The sequence below is a fragment of the Anopheles moucheti genome, chromosome 2 (assembly GCF_943734755.1).
Source record: "Anopheles moucheti chromosome 2, idAnoMoucSN_F20_07, whole genome shotgun sequence".
Classification (NCBI taxonomy): Eukaryota; Metazoa; Arthropoda; class Insecta; order Diptera; family Culicidae; genus Anopheles; species Anopheles moucheti.
In genome coordinates this window covers 68,521,269-68,542,554 of record NC_069140.1, presented here as the reverse complement: position 1 = coordinate 68,542,554, position 21,286 = coordinate 68,521,269, and the positions used below count along the sequence as shown (strand labels likewise).

The 21,286-nt window shown below is 41.4% G+C and overlaps 1 protein-coding gene and 1 non-coding gene across 2 annotated transcripts in view; both read left to right on the top strand.

Moving 5' to 3' along the window:
- Nucleotides 1-21,286, top strand: part of LOC128298521 (Krueppel-like factor 12) — a 99,231-nt gene that overhangs the window by 65,981 nt on the left and 11,964 nt on the right. The window lies entirely within an intron of this gene.
- Nucleotides 643-716, top strand: Trnan-guu (transfer RNA asparagine (anticodon GUU)). The gene has a single exon. It is a non-coding gene; the product is annotated as a tRNA-Asn (tRNA).

Here is a 21,286-nt window from a genome sequence, read left to right as displayed (position 1 = left end):
TTTCTATCGGGAATTGGAACGGCAAATGGCTAAGGTTCCGCGGCCAGCTAAACGCGACTGTGCACCTGCACCTCGTAGGCTCCCGGGGGTTCCCCCTTGTTGGAGCTGATTAGACTCGGAGTTTCAATCGAGCCGGTCCTCGCAATCCATGGCCGTACCATCATAAGATTCGCCGCCGCCACTGCCCAGCATCCTTTGAATGAGCGCGCCCTCGCTGTATCGCCCGTCAGTCCACATGAAACATCGTCACGACATCGACGCGCCTCCGTTGACTGATCGGACTGACGGATTGCTGAAATGTTTTGCGTACCAGTGTACCGAATGCAACCGGAAATCAAGGTGGAACGGATGGCAATGAGGACAGCCGGAGCATGAGGCTGTAATTGACTCATTTACGGAGAGCAGCAGAGCCCTAACCAATCGCTCGGCACCGAAACCTGTATCAAATGGGTTCATGGTGGAATTTTTGCTGTTTTACTGCTCCGATTTATGAATCCCAACTGATACGGATGTCTTTACACGTTGAAGTTGCCAGATTGGTCAATCACACAAGAGCTCGTATGATAACAGAGCGTGAAACACATTGATTCGATGCGTACGCAGGCCGCTTTTGTATGCTTATAGCAGTGCGACACGCATTACGCCTTCGTGGCGCAATCGGTTAGCGCGTTCGGCTGTTAACCGAAAGGTTGGTGGTTCGAGTCCACCCGGGGGCGGGAAACTTTTTTTATTCGCACTACCGACCGGGGATTGACTATTTTTATATTGCCTTTATTGCTGAGGTCACCGATTGACTGTGACTGTGTGAGCTCATCAACATTGTGTTAATTCAATACAGTTTTTCATGACGTTTTATTATCCGTAAAGTTGATGTAAAAAATATTTCTTATATTAGCTTATTACAGCTTTGCTTTCTATTCGATTAAACAATTCACAAATAGAAGTATGAATTTGTTTGGTTGACAACAAATTAAAAAATAAATTAAAGAACAAAACCAGTTTTACAAACATCCATATTACGATTATTCACTATAATTATTATTAGCTATAATAATTGAATTTCTATATCATCATTATGTGCAAGTTCAATCGACACTAATAAAAGTACTTTCACTAAACCAAACAAAAATAGCTCACCGATGAATACTTGGCTCGGTACAGAGTAAAGTACCACTTGATCGCCTTCACCTCCTCAGGGCACGGCCCATCGTTACAACATTCACCTTTAATTTCGTACAATAAACAAACATTGACATGAATTTTCACATTTTCCTCCAATCACTGCGCAATCTAATTTAGATGAATTCAAGCGCGATTACGGTGCACCATATTTGCTCGTAGGGCAAGCGATTCAGAAGCGTTAAGCCACTGCCAACGCAAAACCCTTTCTAACAGACATTACCGTAGGAGGCGAACGTAATCGCCCGAGCTTCGGCCACCAAATCCATCCTGAATGCGGTCCGCATGGGTTCCCAAATCCCCAATGTTGCTAATGATCCGTCCGACAACATTGTAGCGCGAGCTTCCATGCACAAGCTCACACAAACGCACACATGCTATGTATGGTGCAGTTGCAAAACGAAACAAATGTATATGAAAAAAAAATGAAATCTTTCGAACCTTAACAGCCCCCACCTTTACATGGCGAGCGAGCGAGGGTGGTCTCATACACGTGCAGTTTGGTTTTTCTAACGCGACAAACCCTTACTAGTCCTGATGGGGACACGTTCTCACCCCGTTCGTCGAGTGTCACATTTGACACACACACACACACCCGCATACACGTACAAGAGCGCTCTAAAAAACTTCAGAACAAATCCTCGATCGTCCCACGGTGGGACGGTATCCAACACGAGCACCCGGGCCCGTTTTGCAATTGATTGATTTGATTTGATTGAATTTCATTTATAACTCAATCACGAATTCGTTATGTAGCCTTCCCTTTTACGTACGGTGCTGGGGCTTTGTTTTGTAGTGCGGCGGTGGCGCACCGAGGAAGGTGACATCCATTTTGCTACCATTTTGTGATGAAGGTGTTTATCTCTTTGGTTTGCTTACGAATGGTTTGAGTTTCAGATGATTAGCCAATGAACTTGGAGTTTTGTTCGTGTTTGTCATTCGTAGTGAGTACCATGCCTTTCACATTTATACCTGCACAATAATTGCACAGATTGTTTAGTGTTTGATAAGGGTGGATGAAGAAAAAACGATGAGTTTTTTCAAGAAGAACGGTCAGGCCGTATTGCTAAGAGGCGTCGTTAGAACAGTGAGTGTTACTAAACAAGTGATATTTTGGTGCCGTGACCAGGATAAAAATTGAGAACAGTCTTTATCTATCCTACATACGCACGTCTTGAAAAAAAAGGTGAACCTGGATGCGAAGATACATATCTTAAATTGTTTTAAATGTCACCAACAATTAACGCAATCCGTGCCACAATACCGCACTCATTATGTAAACACCGAGAGGTTAACGAAGATGACCCCAGCATGACCGGTAGAATGTTCACCATGAAGCATCCAATAAAAGGAAAACAAACCACACATTAAAGCAACATGGTCTCATTCCAGTTTATTTCCAAACATTCGTTTCACTGCTCAACTGGCGCATGTAATGGAGCCGAAAAAAAAAATTTAGGATCAGTTCTGTACGGTGGGGCACCTTCAACATCGACTCGACCAGTTCAACCTGCCGCCCCGGCACGATGCATTTTTAACCCCACATCAACACCGCCACAGCATCATCATCACAGCTTGCTGGGTTTGTTCAAGGAAGGAAAGGCAGGAAAGCGGGAAAAAAGACAATGTTCCTCTTATGTTCGGCACCACCAAACACACGCGAGTGACGATTTTCCTTCGGGTGTGTGAGGTTCTTTTTCCTTTTCTGCTGCACTGTGCATTCCTTTTTCCCCATTGCCTTTATGATGGGGAGCTTTGTATTTCTCCCCTTTTCTTCTTCGTCTTCTTCTGCCCCCCGAGATCAGGGCATTGTTTTGTCGGCAGCTCCTTCCTGCCCATGGTGTTTCAGGAACCCTGCCTTCCCAGGGCAGCCGCACGAGTGTCACTAGCTCCTCGGCATGTCCAAGGATGGCAGACATTGGCTTTAATGGTTGAACCGCCGTTTAGGTCATGTACTGTGTGTGTAATGCAACGCTCACGACACAACGACCCCGACTACGGTCTGCGTCGGGGAATCGAAGCGCGTCAAGCGTCTTCCAGCAAGACGCGATCGATGGGAAAGTTTAGATGCTCGATCGAGTGCACATTAGACGTGGAACTGTGCCACGACAGGCAGCCGCACAAGCAGCAGGAGCAGCATTTGAATGTGATCACGAACAAGCGCACCAACATAATAATGCAACACTGCATGCCTACCCCGCAAAGTGTCTGGTTCTTCCACTACCGAAACTTCCACATCCAAAGAAAATCGCTAAACAAAAAAAAACGAAAACTGACACCCTCATCAGAGGGCTTTTCACAACCCACACTACACAGTTTGTTTTCGGGGAAGGAAAAATGAATTTGGAAAAGAACTTTTAAAAAATAAAACAGGTACCCTTCAATCGTCGGGAAGCTCGTGCATCTCGTGACACGCATGACGCTCACCGTTTGACGAAATCACGTTGGGAATTCGAAAGGATTCCACTCTCAGCGGTGGTGTGACTCCCGAGTCCAATGATTTTTTCCTCCCCATTCGGACCCAAATGCACACGCGCAAGCCACGATCGGCGTGGATGGATGGGCAGCATCGATACAATGCAGACGCGGGTGTCGAAACAATGTTAGATTTGTTTCCCTGCGCGATCGTCACTCAACGAAATGATGCAATGTTTGTGACCTAATTGTACTCAATTCTCTGTGTGTGTGTGTTTCTATTTTATTTGTTTAAAAATCACTCAACCGTTTCTGTAGGTGGCAGTTTCAGTAGATGTAGCGCCATTAATTGCCACAAAGAAAAGGCAGAGGAGATGGGAGAAGGTAGTGGAGAAGGAATATCTGTCAAGTTCTCGATCGGAACGCAATTGACAAAAGGTGTAACATTCCGATGTATGGAGCGATTGAGATCGACAATCAGATCGCGTAATGAGCAGATCAATGTCGGTTTCGGACTATTTAGGATCATTTAAACGATGCATTGCGACTAACAAAGGAAACAATTTGTGTACTAATAGAAAGGAAAACAAACAGAAGAGCGCATCAGTAAGGAAAGCATAAACGTTTCATTCAATACTATTTAACTGTTGTATATTTCTATTTATATTTTAAACAGTAAACATTGTTAGAATTCCAGAATTTAAGAACGATTTATTTAATTCGGATTGTATTTTAGTATATTGTATTTGGTGTACAAATAAGCGATAATTTGTATTTCCTTTCAAAGGTTTGCCCATTAGTTTTTTCATATATTTTTTCATAAAAATAAATTGAAGCAGAACTTTTCATCCACAATTTTCCAAATGATTTTTGGCTGGAGCAGTACATATGGGCGAGCCTTGCCATGGTGAGAGATTAATGGATCGAGCCTATTCTCATATTCGGTTCGTTTTTCCCTCGATGATCATTTGGAACACATTAGCTGGAATTAGAATTAATGCTCCTTTTTCTTCTGATATTTTAAACGCTTGGAAATAGTTTTGTAATATTGACACCAACGCAAGCAATAATATCGATTGAAATACGATAAACAACCTGATGTTCGTTATCTTTCGTTTTCCACACGTTCAAGTTTCTAACATTGCCACTAATCAATGCTGGATTCACATGGATTCTCTTTCTACAGACTCAATTTCTTCGTCTGCTTTCTGCTGCATAAAAATGCTCCTCATATTGCTACCAGTGATGTATCAAAAATGGTATTTTCAAATTTAAGCAGAAACCTTAAAGAAGATTCCCTTGATAAAACTGGGATTTAAAGGGTAAATTGGCTGTTCGTAGCGCATCGTAACGTTGCACATCCAAAGCTGAAGTAATACCAAGAAAGCCTGGACATTTATGTACTAAATTGAGAGTGTGTGTATACTCATGGGTACAATTAAATTATGGGTCATTAGAAATATCTCATTTTTATTGTAGGAACAAAAAAATCTCAAAGCATTTTCTGACTCGCTTTGACTGTAATTTTTAATTATGCTTAACAGGATAGTTAAGCTCAGTGCATGACGGTACAATTAGGGAAGCATTACACACTGCACCTGTCGTATGCGTCAATATTGTACTTATATGTAATACAATTTAAAATTCAGTCTAAACAGTATTACGTAGTAAGTATTAACAAACATTCCATCATCTAATAGTTGTTATATTGAGTGAAGATAAAACCAGTTTTGTGTGTGTCTTTTTTATCTTTTTTCTGCTATGAAGTAATTATGAGGTTTGTTAGGTAAATTTAAAAAAAGGAAAGTCACAAAAGGTTAGATATTTTGCAAATTAATCTATATTGATCAATTCTCCATTGTTGCTAAGATGTCTGCATTTATTATTTTGTAATAACTATACTATATGAACGACTTATCGACTTATGAACGACATTTTAATTTAGTCATTAACCCATTTTTTACCTATTTTTTTATTGTGTAATTTGTTTAACTAATCATTCGTACAACTAACGTCAAATTAAAATAATGATGACTAACAATTGAACGATTGTCCCAAAAGTCCCAAATATTGATCAAAACGATAGATTCTAATTTCTTGAAGATGACATCTTGAGAAATGGATAAACCTATCCCAATTAATGTAACGAATCAAAAATATTAATAATAATAATCAAAACCCAACTCGACGATAAGTTCATAAAAGTGAAAAATGTACCTTCATCTAACTATCTAGCATGCTCAATCTGGCGGAAGCGCCTATAGGAGACTCGCGGCAAATTCAAGCTCAAATCAAACCAAGGCAACTGCACTAATCTGTAAGGACCCCCCAGAAATGGGTCCTGGTATGTGTGTGCGCGGTCCTGGGCCACACGGAACAACGCGAACGGTAATTAATTACAATGCTGCCCGCAAACCACTGTTAACAAGCTCCCATATATCTTCTGGTCATCTCGTCGGGGGTGTTTTGCAGCAAACAATTCGTTCTCAATTGCTTGCTTGCTAAAGGCGCAACACAGGCGGCGGTACACATGGTCACCGACGTGTTGTGCATATGAGTTCGAGTGTGTGCTTCTAAACCTCGGCATCGATTGTGATCGTTGCTGGAAGTTTCCCCAGTAAGGACGGAATGACGGGTATGGTAGAAAAATCTGATGATCTGCGATGAAGTGTTGCCGCAAGGCTGACAGAGCAGTGTATGTGTGTGTGTGTGTATAGAGAATTTGGAAGGTTTTGCACAATCTCAGGTGTTCTTGCAGGGAGTGCTCAGGTGGTAAGCCTACGACTTGCCAGGGAGCTATTCCTAGCCAGGAGTACCCTAAAAGCTAGGTAAGCTAGTTTATTAGAAATGTTCAATGTTCTGCCATAGCCATAACACCTTCAAGTAATGCCTAGCAGCAGCTACCAGCCCAACAACACCATGTCGCAAAAACTCGGCAGGTGAAATAATAGACGAGGAATAAAATTTAAATTACGTTTATGACCGTGCTTCACATAGAATAATCTTTCCTATTGGTCACCACCCGCGGCGTTGCGCCGTTTTACCGGCTAGCCACTTTGCATCTTGCACCACTCCCTCTACAACACGCCCCACAGCCCGCGCTATTGGGGCCCTCCAATGAAAAGTACCATTTAGCATCGCAACACTTGAGGCCGCCATCTCGTGTACTTCATGAGTACACCTTGAGATGGTCTTGTCATAGACAGAAGTGCAAACTCGAAGACACTCTCGGCGCCAAGGCCGCGAAGTCCGCGGGGATTTGGACTAGATTTAGAGTCAGTGTGTCTTTCATGGTGGCTTTCCAATTTGGCCGTTCCAAACGCCTTCCAATCGGCTACCCCGCGGTGAGAGGAACTCATTCGAAGCTGAACAAATTAAAAGACAGTTCTGTAGTTACCGTTCCGCCTCGGTCCCTGCCCACCGGTCCCACGACAGAAGAGTTTGCATTCGAAAAAGAACTGCTGCTAAACACACTTGAGATCATTATTTTTGTCAGCTTCAGTTCCACACCTGGCGGTTGGTCTTCGTTCCATCCGCCCACACACAAACACCACACACCGGAGATTCGTTCCCGCTACTTGGGGAAACTTCTTGACAGGGAAGCGTTACCACATTTACCGACCGTAGCGCAACGGACTTTTATTTTTCGGAGATTCATGAGCACAGGGATCGTTTCCTTTCTATTTGCAATTAATTTATGATACGTCCCCACCTCGCCCCTTAATGCTTTCCTTGCCGTTAATGTGACAGGGCTGTGCTTTTGAACATCGCTGAAGCAACCTTGACTTTCCTGGTGAACGTCAACGTGCTATCTCTCCGGCTAGTCAATGGGACACATCTTTGGCGTCAACGTACGAAATGCATATAAAAGGCGTCCTAGGGTTTGGTAGTTGCTGCGCGCGTGTAAAAGTGAACGCTCATGACAAACGTAACTGTGGCCTTGCGGTGTACCATCTCACCAGAGTTCGCTGGATTGCTAACACTCGCTAGATTGCTAGGTGGTTCAATTAAATGTTTTCATTACGGTCGTAAAATATAACATAACACAAAGGATGGGACAGGATGATGGTGAAATGGCTAGCCTTACGGACATTCGCTTTGGTAGCAACCGTACATTACACGCATACGTTCGCCAACGAATGCACGCCAGGAAGATGCAGTAAAGTGCAGTTTTGGTTCGATGCACTCGTGAGAAACAAAAGCGAAAGGAACTCTACCGGTAGTGTGAAAGTGGAAAGGAAACTTTACGTTATTCCGGCTTAGTGGGGCTTCGTGCATATTCGTGCTTACAACGTTTACAAGTGATTCGGTAGCAGTAGATTGATAACATTTTGAAAATCATTAAGTCTTTTACATTTAAACCTCTCCAATAGAATTTTTAGCTTGTTAAGAAACCAAACATCTAATTGATTTTTTTATCGCTTTGTCTTAGGTCAACTGATCTTCTGTTTATCGAACAGTCTTTGCGAGCAATTAATTGATTTGTCTTAAAATTTCACTGTTCCATGAATAAGACAATCAATACTTTTGAAATTTAATTTCAGCTAAACCACTGAAGTATGTACCACTGAAAATTTAAACAAACTCCCAAGAATATTAAAACAATACAAATCTAATTAAGGGTAAAATAATTACCTATTTCGTTATTTGGTCATTTCAGTGTGAAATTATGAATTTGATGTACAATTTCATTCACTCCAAAACAAGAAAAGTTTTAATGTTGAAATTAATATCGATACTTTTAAGCAATTTAATATTTTTCTTCTACAATAACAAAAAGATAACTAAAGTTCTAAGTTTTTCTTTTTATGTAATTATCAAATAAAGATTTTTAGTAGTACAATATGGCATATTTTAATAATTTAATTTTCTATTACTTTTTTGTATTATTATTTATTTGTATTTTATTTTTTGCTAAACCTTAATATTATTTGTAAATTTGCATGTTAATATTTAAAGTTATTTCCACCTTTTGATTTTATTTTACCTTGGGTATTTTATTTGCGTTCCGCACGAGAATGAAACCAATATGTGTGTGTGTCAGTTTCCAGTTATAATTCAATCACTTGTACTCGTTTGCTTTTATTAATAGACACTCATTAGTTTCAACCACCTAATTGAACTCTTTAACCTTAACAGACACATTAAACGCCTTTTTTTCTAAAAGCTCGACCAGATATTTCTTTTAAATTAATACCAACGGCTTAATAAAATGGCTTCGAACCTGTACCGAGAATGCTATGCCCCATGTCCGTAATAAACATTTGCGCCACAGCTAGTTTATTCTTTCCCACCGTGGCTCGCGGTGCAGGAAGGATCGTCGCTTTTGTAACGGAAAATGAAATCAAATCGACACCAATCATCCTAATCCTCACGAGCATGTTCGTGCAACGCAGAATGCAATTCCGTTCCGGCTTTACGACATGCCGCCAGTGACCGCCAGCCCGGATAGACCCTCGGTGGTGCTGCTTCGATTCGCGGATTGATGGAATTTAAGTTTCACATTTTATTGGTTTTCGTCGCACACGAACGCAAACCCATGTGAGGTGAGAAACATGCATCATTAACATGTGCATTTTATGGACAAATTATGGTGCATTCTGCACCATCGGACTAACCTCTGCTCGTGCGTGCCCTGCTCTAGGTGTCTTCGGCGGAGGTACGCGAGGCAAACATTAAACGCCGTCTTTAAGACGAAACCTTCGTACGCTTCGAAGCGATATTTTATTGCTCGACCCGCACTAAACTGCACACAATTCATCTCCAACAACCGTACCCTCGATGCAGGGCGATGTTTTTTTTTCCTTCCTTCGCTGCGATTGCGATTAGCGATAAACCATTGCGGATCAGTGCAAAAGTTCTATTCCAATCGATAGAATTATCGCCATGTGGTTGGGTGTTTGCACGCGCCCCCGCATGTACCGTCGTGCGCCACGTAAAGTCAGGATTATAACTGGAACATGTCAAGGAATTAGCCATTCCGCATGTAGCATGTAGCATGATCACACGACCAGTGCGGGCAATTATTTCGAGGCGAACCAATAAAAGAAGGCTGCTGGTCAATTTCAATCATTCGCTATTTCATTAGCGTGTAATGATCGCCGGGGCTGCAGATCGACAGACAATATTCGTGTTTTTATTTCTTTTTTTGCCTCGCCGTATTTTATGTACCTTCGTAAGGTTACAGTTTTGCGCGGCACAACAAGCAAAGGTGAGCATTTTTAATTAACTTTGCAGCATTTGATTCGATCCGAATCAAAATTGATGTTACGGTTCTCCGTTTTTTTTTTCGCCGTTGTACGCCCCGTACAGACTAGAAAGGTACGTTAAACCACAAATTAGATTAACGAATCACTTACTGTCCCCTCGTGTGACATTTCACATCGTTTCGGCTGTGTGTTTAATTGCAATCACTCTATGCAATTCCAGATTGCTTCGGCAGCGAACCCTCCTGAGGCCTGCTGGAGCTGTTGCAGTTGCCGTTGACAACTTTTCCCCCGAAACCGAACATTGATTTTACCGCACTGTCAAGTGCAAGACTCTCCGTTGACATACATTTCAATCCAGCAGGGTCCTCACTCAATTACTCAAATCCCAGAGCTACCCCGGTGCGGCCAGATCCGTTCGCCCAGAATCGGGATTAAGATTGATCGATTGAGCCATTGATTTTCGCATTCGTCCCGATCCGGTTGCCAATGTTTCATGCACTGGACAGCACCCTGCTTATCAATGCGTTTCCCACGCTGCTAAAACCGGACAGACATTCACGGATTATGTATCGCAACTCAACGGTGGTTAGGGGTTTGTGCTCATGAATTTTCCATCCAGCGGCGCGCGCACTGCTGCTTCGTTTCCATTCGTTTTAGGGGTAGCAAACCAATGTGATGCTGGGATGGTAGATATGTTCCCAAAAGGTCGCGCGATCCAAAACTTGGAACTAATCGCGACCGTTTTTAGACGTCGCGTTTCGGTCTTGATTATGTTCCAAAGGAAGCAGGTTTGACCTCAACTCGGTCGCGTTTTGAGGTGTGTGGCTTGGCTAAAGCGCTTTTTTTTAGCTTTTGCAAAATTTAACGAACGGAAATTTAGCGAAAGGCAAAAAAATAAATTAAGGTGGTGGTGGTGGTACACGTGTCTATCAGTACTATTTGTCCTTTTTCCACTGCTCTTCGCCCTAGTATTTATTCTTTGGCTTGGAATGTGCTGTTCTATCGTCCTGCTACTGCTACCACATATCAGCTGTGTGTGGGGAAAGTGAGGGGAAGACATTATTGTGATATTTGCCAACCTGCTCAGGTCTGTATTTCTGTAAGGAAACTTCTGAAGAGAAAGCGGAATTGAACGGATTCTTACCATGAGTGTTTGCTGCGTTCGTCTGAAGATGATGCTACGGCGATAGCGTGTCAGAGAGTTGCTAACTACTGCGTTTTATTCTACGCGCAGCGCGTGAAACTTTAATCTTAATCCGCTGCGTTGAAGTCATGGTTTTGGTTCGAGGATGCATCAAAATGTTGCGTAATGTGTGTGCGCAATAATATGTTGCGATTTTGTAGTTAGTCAAATGATATTGTTTTATTGTGGTTTTTTCAATTGTTGTCTTTTTTTAGTGTATTCCTTGAGTTTCGAGTTGGTTGTGTTCTGTTGTGAAATTGTCGAAATGGAAATAAAAACTGTTTTTGTTAACGGCGTTCCGTGGATTATTGTGGAAGATGGATCGTTTCTAGAACAACCGTATTAAAAGAGGCGCTGCTCGCAAAGACAGGCGAATGAAGAATTTGCAACATCAACCAGGCCAGATGAAGGGCTTCTCCCTCGTTCGGATTTTGAATTAGCACGGCTAGAAACGGAGGAACAGCTAGAGAATTTTGATCAAGGCCTAAATGTAAATTCGGAGTACAAGCCACAAGTAGAGAAGTTTTTGCGCCGGTAAATTCTTCGCGCAGACTTAATAATCCTTGGAAGGTATAATACGAAGCGCGAGGCTACATAACGACATCTATGGCACGATATTCTACCGATCTGCATCAGGCGGTCGATTTATTGTTCAGCAAACCATTTTTCAGAAAACAACCCATAACTGAACTCTTTCATTTTTTTAACAAACCCCAGCTATGGGAACTTGAACAAAAAACAATTGCATTTTGTAGTTGTTGTGGTTTAAGATATTTCAGACAATCTCAAAGATAGTTTTATTATGTTCTAGATATTACAATGTAGCAACAGATGAATGGTGCGTTCACAAAATTATTGCTGTGGTCTCCAGCTAATGTAAATGTGTACATATTTGTGCGCAAAGTAACATGTTATGTTTGGCCAGAAATTACGTAAGATTCCAATGTTATTTCCGCCACTGCAGTTGACCACCAACTACCAGACTGAGGACGTCCCTTCAGTCGTCCTGAACAGTGTGAAGCAGTGACACAAAAGTAAACTGGTCAAACACAGAAGATCAGCACCGTTCGACAGGTCACGGGTTTATCCTTTGCTCGATATACAATGATTGTATAGTGTTAAGAGGAAATAATTTGTTCAGACATATACGGAAAATAATTTGTCCGCTCAGAAGGCTTCACAAAAGGAATCTTATAGTCTAATTTTAAATCTAATAACGCGTCAGAGGAGGAAACAAACATAGAGGATTATAAGGAGTCATTAATTAGTCGGGCCCGAAAAGCAGATATCGAGATGCTATAATCGAAATGATAAAAAAGTAGTTGAATGATTTCATAGCTCGCAGAAAAGGATAATTTTGGCCGTATAGGGTAAGGCCCGCCGGAATGAATATAGATAGTAAGGATGGGGCATATATTTTGTTGAGGAGAATCTTAGCGATGAAAATAGCTTGCGTATGTGAGAGGAGTGATTTTAGATCTTCAATTCCCAGCATTCTGAAACGAATGGAGTAGGGAGGCATCGGATACGTACGGATATGTACGGGGCATATTGTTCGTGTCATATACCATCCGTGCCATCCGAGACAGACTGCAGCTAGTCGATAGTGCCGTCCGTGGTTAGAAACCATGCGTTCCCCCGTTCGTCTGCAAAGTGAACCGTAGACGGATGATCACTTTGGAAATAATTTTTTTCTGCTGGGAGGGATAGGTTATGGTTTGCTCCGGTGACTTTGGCATGCAGAAGTATTAAACGCATAAGCAGTATGCATAAGTTCAACGTGCACATGCATGAAATTGTGATGCGTTTCGTTGTTAGATAGCGCTCAGTAACGGATGCCTTCGTCGATCGACATGGACCGAAATCCATCAATCCAGGCAATTCCACAACCGCTTCGATAGGAACTGAAAATGCGAAGCCCTTATTTTACACGACACATTATCACCCAACAGTAGAACTTGCCTTTGCGGCTAGGGCTTACGGGTCAGCTTCTTCGGCCGCGTCCACCTTTATGAATTTAGCCACCTGTTTGTAAAAAACACCGGTACGGCGTTCGCGGTTCAAATCACTCATGTTGATAAAATAAAAACGTTTGAACACTTGCGATGTAATCACTGAAGTTGGTTGCTTGTGTAGTGTCTTGTTTTTTCGGATGATGCAAAATACAGATCCTTCAATTTAAAGCAACCGATCCTTTTGTGATATACATGGCGGTACCGTTCGTTACCATAATGACCTCTTTGTAATAAGGGCACCGTTTAGTGTTACAAGCATAAATGTTTGGAATAGTAAAAATTATACATTAAACCTTCTTCTACATATCGTGCCATATAACTTATGACAGGATTTTCATCCGAAACATCAGCGCGCTTGCAAAATCATCCAGTTCCTCATATCAAAAACCGGTGCAAAAATGTACTCCTGCACACGGCAAATTTGACGAAGAAAATGCACATGTGTGTGCGCAATATGAAATAATGAGCACGAGCGAGAGCGCATGACGTCGAAGAAGCGAACAGCATGAGAATCTCCTTCAAGTTTGAAACAGTCATCGAGCGAGCTTTCGATTCGGCGAGAGAGCAAGCAGGAGAGCAACAGCGGTTAGAAAGAGCACTCTTTAATTTTGGCCGTTGAAAGTCTAATTGTTCTCTTTGGGGTTCCAGTCGCTTTTTTTGAAATTCGTTTGATTTTGCGCAAACTTTGCGGCGGTAAACGATAAAATCAGCTCCCAGAAGCGTTGCTTCCGGTTGTGTTTCTTTCCAGAACTCGATCCCCGCATTTAAACGCTACTGCACCATACAAAAAGACCTCCGACGGGGAGGCGTACGATTAAGAACTCAGGGCCTCGCATCAGTACCATCTACCGTGTGAGCACACCTTTTGCAGACACTTGTTACACTTACCGTACCGAGCAGCTGTGTAGGAGGAAGCTGATGTGACTGTGGATGATTGAAATGTTGCTAACCACTAGGCAGTTAGCTGTGGCAACTAACAATCAGCAAACCACGGTATTTCGTGCTACCGAAACACTCTCCAACGCCGTGTCCCAAATATGGGCGACGGCACACCAGAGACTTGGGGCCAACGTTTTTATTATTTTTTTTTGCCTCGGTCGCCTGGTGGCATTATTGGCGCAACACGATATTGATCGAACTCGGGTCCAGAAGTGGATCAAACTTCACTTGACCTGCAATTCCACGGTACACGAAACAGCACCGCACAACCTGCACCGAGACCATCGAAAGATCACGTTGACAATAGAGAGTTGTACTTTTGCTTTTGTACGTTTGCCTGACACTTCACAGCCGCTTGTGACAGTGTGGTGGCAGCAAATGGAGTCCTCCTCAGCAACGAAACAGGTCAAAAGAGAGCGAGCAGTCATCTGGCATTGCAAACGGATATATGTACGTGCCGTGTGTGATGGAGTGTACTGGTCGGGCTCAATTAATAACCATATTACGCAAACGAAACAATAAACATATGGTACGTGCGATGGGATCGAGGCTTGCATTGGATTTTGGGGGTTGCAACAAGCACGAACACCTGTCCAGATTTGGCTCACCGTATTATATAGCACCTCATCGAGTTTTCCCCCGCTGGTTGCTAATAAGGATAGTTAAAACACTATAACTTCCAATCAATGTCTAATTTCTAGTCGATAGACTAGTTGCACTCCTCCAGGGTTACCTCGATGGTCCGGTGGTGCCCAGGAGCGACCGGTGTACAACAATCTCTCAATTTATTAGCAACATGCCTGGAATAAAGATCTACTTCAAACAAACCATTACGGCAGATTAACTCATTCTGCCCTGCCACCCGGAGATGCAGAGTTGTCGGAATTGTTCACATAAAGAAGCTGAGCTGAATTTACACATCCACAAACCTTAATCGTTTTGCAGTTTTTTTTTCTTTCTTACCGGAACTCCGGGTACCCCTAGCGGTCGCAATTGGTACTAGCTAAATGGATTTTGGTTCCATCTATTAGTTCGTTCTGTAGCTGTAATCTCAAACCTGTTCGCTTGCGTACGGTTCACGTGCAAAGTGCCGCCAAATGCGTACGGCTCTCAATCATGCCATCGCCTTACATTGGCCGGCAAGAAAAGAGAACACATTCAGCATAAAACGAACATATCATTTTACATTTTAATTAATTCATTACGCTGACTAATGAGAGTGGCATTGCTCATGTTCGCAAACACAACATCGAACTCGCGTCCTCTTCGCGCGCCCATGCTTCTTGGCTCAGACGCTACCCGTCGAGCTGTAATCCAAGATTTTCCTGAGGGTTTTCCGTTTCCAAGCGACCGTTCGCGTACGTTTACGACGGACAAGGCGCTTATCGAGCGAACCTGCAGAAGGTTGATCGTGGCCGACGTGGATTACAAGATGGTCAGTAAGCAATCGCAAATTTTTAACTTGTTGTAACGTTTCGCGAATGAGTCCGGGCGCGGGAGAAAGCAATGACTAAAGTCTTGCCAAAGGGATGCCGGAGCGTTTAGGAGCAACGGCTGGTTTCGGATGAACCGTGTGTTTTCCATCCGCAAACCTGCGTGTGTCGGAGAGATCCCGCGTATCTTTCGCTCACTCACGTTCGCACATGATCCACGCGTACGCGCACATAAGTGAATCGTACGTTAAGCTGTTTTACGTCGGGGGAAGCTTGCCCATAACCAGTGGGGAAAGAAAATGGATATCGTTTTCAGCAATAACAAATGTGCGGCAATAAATCTTTCACCGCTCGGAAGAACTGCTTCACTGTTTCACCTGCACCATCCGACAGCACCAACCCGATTGGGGTGAGACGCTTTGCATTTGGCGTTTACTTTTTATTTGTTTTGAAGTCGCACTTTTTGCGCCCCATCTCTTGCCTCTCCCTGGAGCGCAGTTCGAACCCCGCAGATATTCAACACTCGCATGCCCTGCGGAAAACCGTTTCTTGATCTTTGAATGCAGCGAATTGGCATAATTTGTAGGTACAGATAAGCCGCCAGCTAAAGCTCAATTATGTCAACACTTGTGAGCCGTGCACAGTAATTGAACCGTAGCGATGTTTTCGCTGTGGCAAGAGCTGATGGTCGAATTTCCAGTGACTTTGAGAAGACAGATCAGGCCCGCGTATCTCTTCGTGCTAATTGTTTTTATCAGTGATCGTACGACGGAACGATCTTGCTGTAATTTATGTAGTTCTAGAATTTTTCACCACTTTTTGTACTTCCCTAGTGTCCATCGATACTCATGCTTTGTTGAAGTCGATATAAAAAAGAGCATTTAAAGTATACTTTCGTGTTTTGAAAAGGCACCAATCGTGAGCCATTAATTAAACTACTTCATGGGCAATCTTCCGTCACCCGGCACCAACACCCGGCGGTGGACACTTTTTTTTCCTCTCTGCCACCCATTTGCGATGGTGCAAACGCTGGCAATTAAGAATATTTAAAATCCATTCGCAACGACCGTCAGGTAATTAGTGGAAGTTACTAGCGCTAAACGGAAAAAAAACTCACATACACACAAACCAGCACATTAACTCGCATGTTTTTGCAATAAACAGTATGAGTACGGCATACGCACTTCATCCGCGTGAAGGACCATTCCGCGTGTGTAGTGTGGTGTAAATTAAAAGTGAATTGGTTCTTGACATGCTCTTGCAACGCAGTGTTGTGTTTAATGTAGTTTGCTCCAAAAGTTCTTCAACCACTTCTAAAGGCAGCAATAAAATCATACCGTCACGAAATAAGATAACAGATAAATTAGTATATGTATAATTATATATATTTACGATCAAATAGGAAATATTTACTCATTTAATAAAAGAATAACAAAGCGAACGAAATGAACAAACATTTTACAAGATTTCAAGCATAAATGATTATTAACTCAGAGAAAAAAGTAGGAAAATACATCAAAAATGGACATTCAACTCGAATGAAAGAATATGTTTGAAATCTTTTGGTACTAATTACAGAAACTGTTCGTATTACTAGTCAAATTTATTTGTTATTACTTTATATAATTGTTCGTGAAGAACAACCTGTTCTTCAACATGCGTAGGCTTGTTAATATGCTAAGTAAATGAATAAATTATTTGTTTAGGTTGTAATACGTGTTAAAACTTTTAACATCATAAATTATATCAACGTTGTATGTAGGTATTTTTATGTGGGAAATAAATATAGTTAGAAATTTAAAAATTAATTTTACTCGAAAATGAAGTAATACAAATGTTAAGATGCTGATGACTTTAATACTATAAATTTTTTATTACTTATCATTATCGTCATCAAGAATACTCAATTTGTTAACTGGTTATATCCCAGGGTACGAATTCTTCATCAAAATGGCTTGTCTACCGAGGAATATCCTAAATTGGAAGGTTAGGGCATTACTTCTTTTAAACACCTTCAAAAGACACGTTTAACAATATTTTAATATTCTTTTTAAAAAATTTGCGCAAAAACATATTGTAAAGATTGTATATAACTATTCTATCACAAATTAATACAATATCAAATATTTAAAAAATGCTTTCTTGATATTTTGCGCACAGCGGCCCATAAATGATAGAAATTAACCTACGAAGTGTTATTGATGTTAAAGGAGCTTGAATCATTTTAATCAATCATTTTAAGTATATCTTGCTAAAATACAGCATTTTTCTATGAAATTGGATTGTAATGGGAGGATTAATAATATCTGACGAAACATTTTCACCGATGGATTATTGGTGAATAAAGTTGAAAACGTTTTGAGATAATTCGAAAAGACCAGGAACAATCTATCAAACACAAGCATCATTCTAAATTCAAATGCTTCAAATCAACCAACCACTTCAAGTCAATTGTTAAGCAATAAGAATGTGAATATTCAACGCGTTTAAACCGACATATGCGGTGCCTGCTAACAAAAAAATAAGATGAATTTGTATAAAAAATGCCCCTCGAATAGAAAAACAACTCATTGTAAAAAAAAAAACAATATCCAACACAAAACTAGCGCAAAATAATTACAGACCGCAAAGCCCTGGGTGTTGCGTTCGTGGATTTCGCTGCGATTGCAGATTGTCGTTGCTTTCTTTTTTATTGTTTTACCACCTTAACAACCCTCCCGGTCCCGGTACACAAGATCAAAGCCGATCATTTCGGAACGCCTTTCTTCATTGAACAATCCCGCCACCTGCTCTCCCATTACCCTGGTTTGTATCCCAGAACTGCAGGATGATGATGATTCACGTTTTACACAATGCTTGTTCGTCTCGTCAAACTGCAACGAACCAGGCCTATGTTTCTTGTCGTATGGAACGCACCGACGGACACCTGTCCGGTTGGATGATGTTTCTATAGAAAAAAGACGTTCATCCTTATTGCTTTTGTATTATTGCACATAGTAGTGTAGGTACATCAGCAACTACTATTGAACTTTAATATTAACATACTTTAGTCCTTGGGATATTGAAGAAAATTTTTATTATTATAATTTAATGTTTGACATAAATGTTTGTTCAGTACAATGCTACACACGTATGTACTTCACTATGTACTCTTTTTTTGTGAAATCTTTTCCAACATTGTAATAGTACTTATTTGCCCATCAAAATGATGAATATGATTATCGCCACCCGTGTGATGGCTTATCATCCACCCTATCAAAATATAAGGCTCTTTAGGTTGCGATTTACATGCACGCATACACCGTACACGATCGATCTTTTCCAAATTTGCTGAGTTCATGAATTATTCCACCTTCTTGCCACGGTAGGTGCGCACGTTCGCGACCTTCGGGGCAGCTGCACGTCCGCAAAAGGCATGCGCAACGACTGCTTAGTAGTACAGCCTTACCGGACGGCGGTACACCAGTCGGTAATTCCAAAAACAAGCAATCATTTTGCCTGGTCCCACCTTTTTCGGGCGGCACACCGCGCCTGAGATAGAGGGCTTAGCATAAAATTACAGACCCATCGAACCGACCGGGGGCGCAAACGGGGAGCGAGCCCGGGGAAAAAAATCTGTTTTTCCCGGTACCATCTCGCCGCCTGTAATTTTCAGTTTCGCGGCTAGCGCAAGCCTTCTTGCACCATACGCGCATCCAAATACGCAAGTGTCAAAACGTCGTTCAATTTACTGTTTTTTTTTTTTTTCATCGACAGTCAGTTTTTGGTAGGTTCACTACTTTTATGCCTCCCCACATGGGATGAACCGAAGAAACGCGATAATCCATACCCTTCTATTTCACACCGCCCCCCCTTATTCAACTTTCCCGCCAGCGCTCGAGGGACGAAGATTTGCACACATTTTTGCGCACTCCACTGCATTCCGCTTTTCCCTGCGCGGGATTTAAGTAACCTCCCTGTCTCCCGGTGGGCTAAACAAACTCCCTCGGCAGCTCCCGCTTAGACCGCAAATTGACCGATTTCAATTAGGCTTCGAATGTGCGAACCAACCACAGCCTTCGTTACGCGTCAAACCACCCTTGCTGGTTGGGAATGGACTTGAAGTGCCTTAGAGGATGGTTAGAAGGCAGTCCGTGGAGGGTGTTTCCAACAAAAAGTAACGAAAAACGACCTCCTCACTCACGACGGGGTCGAATGAAACAGGTGTGTAATTTATTACCGCCACCAAATTTGGAGGATGTTTTATGGGTGGTTTGCCGGACTAGGTGTTTTTTTTTTTTGGTTCTTTCAATCCTCCTAACTTGCATGTGTACCACGGTGTAGCAGTGAGAGTAGCGATGGTAGCGGAAGTTTTCTGCACAAATTCGTCTTTGAAGACAAGATTTTGTAACACAATCAGCGTGGAAGAGTTCTATTTTTTATTCGACCTCGAAGTCCATGTGTAGTATCATAAATTTTATTGAGTAAATTAATTTGAAATCAGAGATTTGTTTGCTTGTATCTCGTTTTGTTTTCCAATGTCTGATTCATGAGCTTTATCATTAACGGATTCGTTTTAATTTAAACATTTACCAAAAAATGAATCTAAATAATGGACTAATATTCTGATTAACAAAACGATACGGAGTATTGCTCAGGAGGATTGGGATTATGGACCGGGGCCGTACTTTGGCGTGTGAATGCCGGTTCCATTATCAATACACCGACTCGCCTAACTACAAAATTCTTGTGCTGCCAGGTATTGACATAAAATTTACATTTACATTAAATTTATATAAGAATTAAAAGAACTCCAAATACGAAACAAATAATAATAACAAAATCTTTCTATGTCAACCATAAAAAAGTCAATCATGAATTGCTTTTGTAGCTGTCGAATTCTCAGCCATATTTATTAACTTTTTCATAAAAATACATTTATTAAACTATACGTTTAAATGCTGAAAGTTGCGTATTATTCTCTTGAATTCTTACTAAATAAAATATTTTATGTGATCATGTTTTCAAACCCTAAAGGCAAAACAAAATTTCCATTACGGGAAGTTATAGAATCCGCTGATTGAAAAATTGTGATTTTCTAGCAGTTTAAAAGCGAAATGGAAAATGCCTTTGAAAATCCCGGAATGATATCTTTTCGCATCGCTTTACTTAAGTTACTGAATATTATATAAAATAAAGAACAGCAATACAGCAAATAAAAATTGAAATATGCTTTTGCCATCAAGTCAATCGGATGATTGATCGGATCAAAATACGAAAATGCGAAAAGGCCAAACTAAGGCTTAGTTCATTTAGAAATGGGGCACTTTGCACAGCGGGTATCTTTTATACCATTAATTCAATTGAAAAACTTTGTATGAATGAATCGTGTATATGAAATGAAATTAAATATGAAAAAATTCCACTTCCCTTTTACGAAGAAATTTTCGGACTTTTCTGTTGATACCGCCCATCAACCGCTGCACAGCTACTTCAGTCACTGGCCTGGCCATTAAATTCCACCAATTCTTCTTTTGAATTATGTCCTTAGTTAATGCATCCTTTTTCTTTAGTTTTTGTTTCATTATTGCCCAATATCGCTCTATTGGACAGAATTGGGGGCAATTTGGTGGATTCAGCGTGTTTGGTATAAACTTCACACCATTATTGTTGTACCATTGTAGCACGTCCTTGCTATAATGGCAGCTTGCTAGATCAGGCCAAAACATTACTGGACCTTGATGAGACCTAATAAACGGCATGTTTCTAAATACACTCATTCTTATACAAATCCGAACTCATGTTCTGATTTGTCACAAACACGTTGGTCTTCTTGCCACATGAACAGATTCCTTGCCAAATCATAATTTTTTTTAGCAAATTTATCGGCGAAAACAAATTTGAATCTCTTGGGGACGTTGCCGCAAGCATAAG